The sequence below is a fragment of the Leptonychotes weddellii genome, chromosome 9, assembly GCF_054177405.1.
Source record: "Leptonychotes weddellii isolate Sample4059 chromosome 9, ASM5417740v2, whole genome shotgun sequence".
In the NCBI taxonomy this organism is placed as follows: domain Eukaryota; kingdom Metazoa; phylum Chordata; class Mammalia; order Carnivora; family Phocidae; genus Leptonychotes; species Leptonychotes weddellii.
In genome coordinates, this window is record NC_138377.1 from 40745867 (window position 1) to 40751866 (window position 6000).

Consider the following 6000-nt stretch of genomic DNA (forward strand, 5'->3'; position numbering starts at 1 on the left):
ATAAAAAGGAAAAAGCAATGTATTTACTGAATCAAAAATAGCTAGCATTATTGGGTTCTTATCATATACCAGGAGCTGTACTCAGTATCCTATATACTTAGCCTCATTTAACTTCAACATCAGCCTTGTGAGCTGCACACTGCTATTATCTCATTTCTACCATTAGGGAATTGAGGCTCAGAGAGGCTAACTAAGTTGTTCGATGTCATGTGGCTATTGAATGGGAGGGAAGGTATTGAATCCTAATCTCTGACTTCAAAGCTCGTGCTCTTGGGACTGGTCGTTATTGATGTAGCTCCTGGTATTTCAGGATGCATGCAGAGAATCCCAAACCCATTGCTCCTCCTGTCTTCTCCAGCCTAGTAATGACCCTGTTATCATCCCACACCTGAAACCTGGGCGACACCTTGAACTCTTTTCTTCCTCTGTTGCCCTTTCCCCTCACCTGTCAGTATTTAAGTCCTAGTGATTTTAATTCTGAGTATTTCTTGAATCTGCCTGTATTCATCACTTTTTTTTATCCTGGACAACTACAGTGATTTCCCAGCCAGCACCTCTCTCTCTCTTCCAACCCAGTCCCTACAGTGCTGCCAACAACATCGGACAACAAAGACGTGCATGCCACATCTCTGCTTAAAAACCCGCAGTGGCTTTCAGACCCCTCATGATCTAGACCCTCTACCCACTCCTTTCTCTCACTGTGTGGTCGGGAGACCTTGAACCAGTTGCGGTTGACTGACTGTGCTGTTGCTTTCATGCCTCTGCCTACCCTTTTCTCTAGGACTAGAAGGACCTCCTCATGGTTTTCTGCCCAATAAACTGGCTCTATCATCTCCTCTGAGAAGCCTGCCCTGCCCCTCCCAGACAGAAGTGGTTACCTGCTTCCAATTGTACCTCCTCCGTGTCTCTGTGATACCAGGCACCACTCTGAGCTGCAATTGAATGCCTGCATATTTCCCCCCCTCTACAGAGCGAATGTTTCAAGGCAGAGAAATGTAACCTATTAGATAGGGTGTATTAGGAGGAGCTGTCCACACCACAAGGGACACCAGCAACAAGCATCTTACAGTATTCTAAGTCTCAATGGGAGTCCTGCTCAAGGTCATCAGAAGAGAAGCTTTCTATATAGGAATCCCTGACACTTGGACACCTTTTTTGCTAGTGTGATCAGCTCGAATGTCAACACCACCAGCATGGTCCCTCTGTATTTCTCTGCTGGAATGTACTAACTTAGGCTTCCCGCTTCCCTCCACAGCTATGCTGTCCTCTAAGTTTGCAGCAGGGAAAGTTTTGCCAGATCTGGGGTTCCTCCTTACTAACTGGGCATAGTTCCCTTGTCCCTGTATGCACAGAGACATCACAGGAACATGGTCTGTTTGTCTCCTTCCTGAACAATATCCACTCCTCTACCCTTCTATGTATTCCTTTGCACATCAGTTTTTGTTTTTGTTTTAAATAACTGGAAATCTGTCATTTATAAGTTTTCTTCGAGGTAATTTGTGAAATGGGGCTCTTGCCATCGTAAAGTGACGTTTACCTCATTTGGAGCTCGGTTTTTATTTGAGTTATTCCTAAGGCCATTGTCCTCTCCCAGGACCACAAATCCTGGCAGGTGCACAGCCTTGCCACAACTCCCCACTGCCCATGGAAGACATCACAAACAGATTACAGCGTTCTTTCCCCTAGGCCTGAACACAGCTTCAGGATCTTGCTTAACCCAGTATTTCCGGTAGCTACTACCAATCCTTTGGAGTTGACACTGAGAGGAAAACTCTGTACTACCTTCAATCCACAGGGTCAATTTGACCTGTATTCTCATGTTGGCTGTACAGTCTACCTAGTATTTCTTGGAGAAAATGGAACTATCTTTCCCCAGGGACCACAACATGACTTTTATTAATTTTTATCTTGTTCCCATGAAGCTCTTAGGTCCTTGTGGATGAAAATTTAAGACTCTGTAAAAATCCTCCTGGATATAAGATTTAAAGCACATGGAACCCAGACTCATTTGAAGTTACCAGGAAAGGGGTGATGGTGCCATCTGCTCATGAGGAGGGTACCTCCCTAAATGGTCAAAGCGCTGGCTATTCACATTCAGCTCAAAGGGTAGAACTACTGATAAATCGAATGTGCATACGGTGTGAGAAACAGGGACAAGAATTTGAAAAGCTATAGGAGACAGTTGGACTTTTTAAAGGTAAATGAACAAAAGCAAGTGAACAACAAGATCACAGATTTCAATGTTACTTTTGTACCAAAACAAACACAATAATACAAATTACTGAACAAAAATGGAAATTTACGTTTCAGTCAAAATCTAACAAGATTATTCAGCAAGCAGATAACTAAATATTATACTTTCTTTCATTTCTTTTTTTTTTTTTTTGCCTCAAAATAATCTTAAATGACAAGAAAACCCATATGCATATCTTTCAAGGTGGGATTGCAAATATTCAGCTGAATGAGGATGAAATTTAACTTTAACATAATAGCATATGAAGGGCCTACAGAGAGAAGATGAATGTCTATGAGGCAGTCCTGAATAGTAGGAAGGAGGCTGAGCTGGGAGTCAGGGAGATGAGAGTTTCATCTGCTCTCTGCCTGTTGCCAGCTGTGTGGTGCTGGGCAGATTTTTTAATGTCTCTGACTGCACTCTCTGCACATACAAAATGGAAATGGTACAATAGCTACGTGAACATATAATGCTGTAAAGTACTTCAAAAGTCTGGGTTATAATCAGTGCTCGGTCAGTGGGGAACTATGCATCAAGTGGGCCTATAATAAATAAAAATGCATTTTATTATTTGAGTTGCAGTCTGAGAGATTGCTCTTGGTTAAGGTAATCTCTTACTTCTCTGATAGATTTGTCACCGAGAGACCCTTAGATCAACTGAACAGCAGACTTGAGCTAGAGGGGAGACTAGCTCTGAACAAACTGATCCAAATCTGATATGACCTTAAAGGCGGTTTTGACTACATTTGCTGCAGCTAGGCTGGCTCGCCCTGAGGCCACCAAAACTTCGTTTACTCCGTGTCCAGCCTGAAAGGGGCCAGATCCCTCCAGAAAAATCACCCCTGTGGCAAAAAATGACATGATGAACCCAGCTCCTAGCATGGGAAATCCTTGACTGGTCACAAGATTCAGCCTTCAGCAACAGCTCCAGAAGCAGCTGTAAATAGATCCAGACAACTTACCTGTTGCCCCCTCACATCTGAACCAACATACACTCAGAGCAAAACCAGAAATGATTATCAATTGGTCCTCAGACCCAAGGAGTACCTCTTATGGGCCAAATAGAGTTCTAACTTTGATAATCTGCACTGCAGCTCCAAGGGAAATCAACATTGCCGTTCTTATTTTATAGGCAGAAAACCCAAGGCACCAAGGGATTAAGTAATTTGTATTGGAATGAGATTTTACTAACTCCATAGAAAATTGACCTAAAACTTAAACATGGATAAACCACATCCTTTATTTAAACAATATTTTATAGTCTATGATGAAAGAATACTTAGAGATGGAATTTCCAGATTGGCTGTTCATGAACTCACAGAAATATTATGCAACTTTCCATTCATTCAGCAAACATTTATTCAGTACATACCAAGTGGTAGGCATTGTGATAGGTGCTGGGGATATAAGCTCATATAAGATCATTACCGGCCCCCAGGGAAATCGGGAGGAGACACACATGTAAAGAAATACAATAAAATGGTATGGGCATCATGAGAGTGACAAAAAAATCTGTATGTGGTCCGGTAGAGGCCCAAAGAGGGGGCAAGTCCTGAAAGATCACTCTGTTTGTTTTGCCCTGGGTAGGCTTGGCAACAGAAAGAATGCTACTGAACCCTAAAAGAGTTGCAGTACTTGCCAAATTTAAACCCACAAATAGGCGAACATAATATACATCCAAGGGCTAGAAGTCACGAGTGCATGTACACAAAGAATGTTATCTTTTATGTTTAGTATCTGAATGGAGATTGTATTTATTTTCCAAATCCTGAAAAACTAGGCTTTCAAGTCTCCTACAATTTGACCTTTAAATAATAATTCCTTGCTAATAGCTATCTTGCCAAAGTAGAGACTTACCATGGGAAGGGCTCGAAATCAACCCAGAGGTTTGACGGTTGGAGGGAGGGTGGAGTTCCAGGCCCTGCCAAAATTAAACACAGCTTTCAAGCCACTTACACACTCTCTTCTGGAAACATTCCCTTGCATTGACTTTGGCAACACCCCATTTTCCTGGTTTCCTTCTAACTTACCAGCACTCCTTCTTTGTCTCCTTTGCTGACTCACCATCTTCTATCTTGAATGAAGGGGTTTTTCAGCACCCTCTTATTTCTCACTATACTCCCTCCCTAGGTAATTGCATATTCTGCCATGACTTCTATCTCGATGTAAATGTCAGTCACTTTCACCTGTCTCCAATTTAGATCTTTTCTGTATCATCCAGACATGTATGTCCAACTCTGAACTTGACATATCACTTGGGCTCCTCCGACAAGACCCACATAGGATGGAAACTCATGGAATTTCCCTTCAAACGCCCTTCCTCTCAGATGTTATCTACCTTGGGAAGTCTTGTCCACCTAGTTCAGGGGTTCTCTAGCCTGACTTCGTATTTGAAACATCTGAGCAGCATAGAAAACATATCCATGCCTGGGCTCCTTGCTTAACCAATGAAATCAGAATCTTGGGGATGAGGGTCTTCAGATGAGTTTAATGAGTAGCCAGGTTAAGAATTGCTGAGCCATTGCTCAAGTTGAAAGTCTATGGATTATCTTGACCTCTCTCTTATCCTTTCATACTCAGTCACCTGCTATTTTATCTCCTAAGTAGCTCTGGCTTTATCTACCATTTTCCATCATCAAGGCCACCACCCTAAACTAAGACATCATCTCTTGCCTGCAAAAACCTTCTAGCTGTTCTCCTTGTCTTTATTCTTGTTCCCATTCACACCATTATTCACAGCACAGCCAGGGTAACTTTAAAAAAAAATCTGATCACATCACTGTCTCGCTTAAAATATTGCACTGGTTTTCTGCTTGCTCTTAGAATAAGCCCCAGGTCCTTACGGCCTATAGAGATATGGATATAGGGGCTATAGCCTTTTTGTTTTGGTCTGATCAGCAAACTTACCCATCTCCACTCTTCTGATAACATGTCTTGACCACCAGCACACAGGGTGGGCTTATGATCAGATGTTTCAGGGGTGGGCTCAGTGATTGAGTTTACCAGGTTAATAAGGGTCCTCCTTCCTTACAATTTTTGGGGCTAGAGTAGAACCCCTTACCTTGGCTTTGTGGTGAAGAGGTATGGATTGGGGGGGTCTTGACAAACATCTTTCCTTCCCAACTCAGAGTGAAAACCCAGTACTCCTGGCAACAGAGGGAAATTCTCTCTATATTTAATTAATCATTTGAGTGATGTTTTATTTACTGCCAATCTTTCTTGCTCAACTGTTAGCTCCATGAAGGCAATAGCCATACCATTTTTACTTACTTCAGTATCTTCATTCCCTAGCAACACCGAAAATTATCTTTCCTTAATGGATGGGTGGATGGATGGATGGATGGATGGATGAATTAATTAATTAAAGAACAACCGAATGCCTAGTCTTGGAGACATGCACTGCAATAAAGGTCAGCTTAAGGAAAAAGATGTCAAACATAAAGTTTATAGATCCATTTTACTAAATTTCATGGTGCTGACTCAACTAAGGGGTCCTACAATGGAGGGATGTATGATATGTGAATGCCACTCACCTTGGAACAATCAGAGATTTCCTTAGCATTCTTCCACCAGGAGATGGTCCCCTGGAATTTTTAGGCTTCTCTTCCCTAGTGAAGTGAAATTTCTGTCCCAAAGCACCCTGGAATGAGATAGTTACTGTGGGCTGCTTTATTTTATAGTCTGACATCAGAATGAAAGGGGAGAGTATGCTTTTTAAGCTCCTTAAAATTCAGTTCTGTTGAAAATACCTGTTGAGACACTTCCCT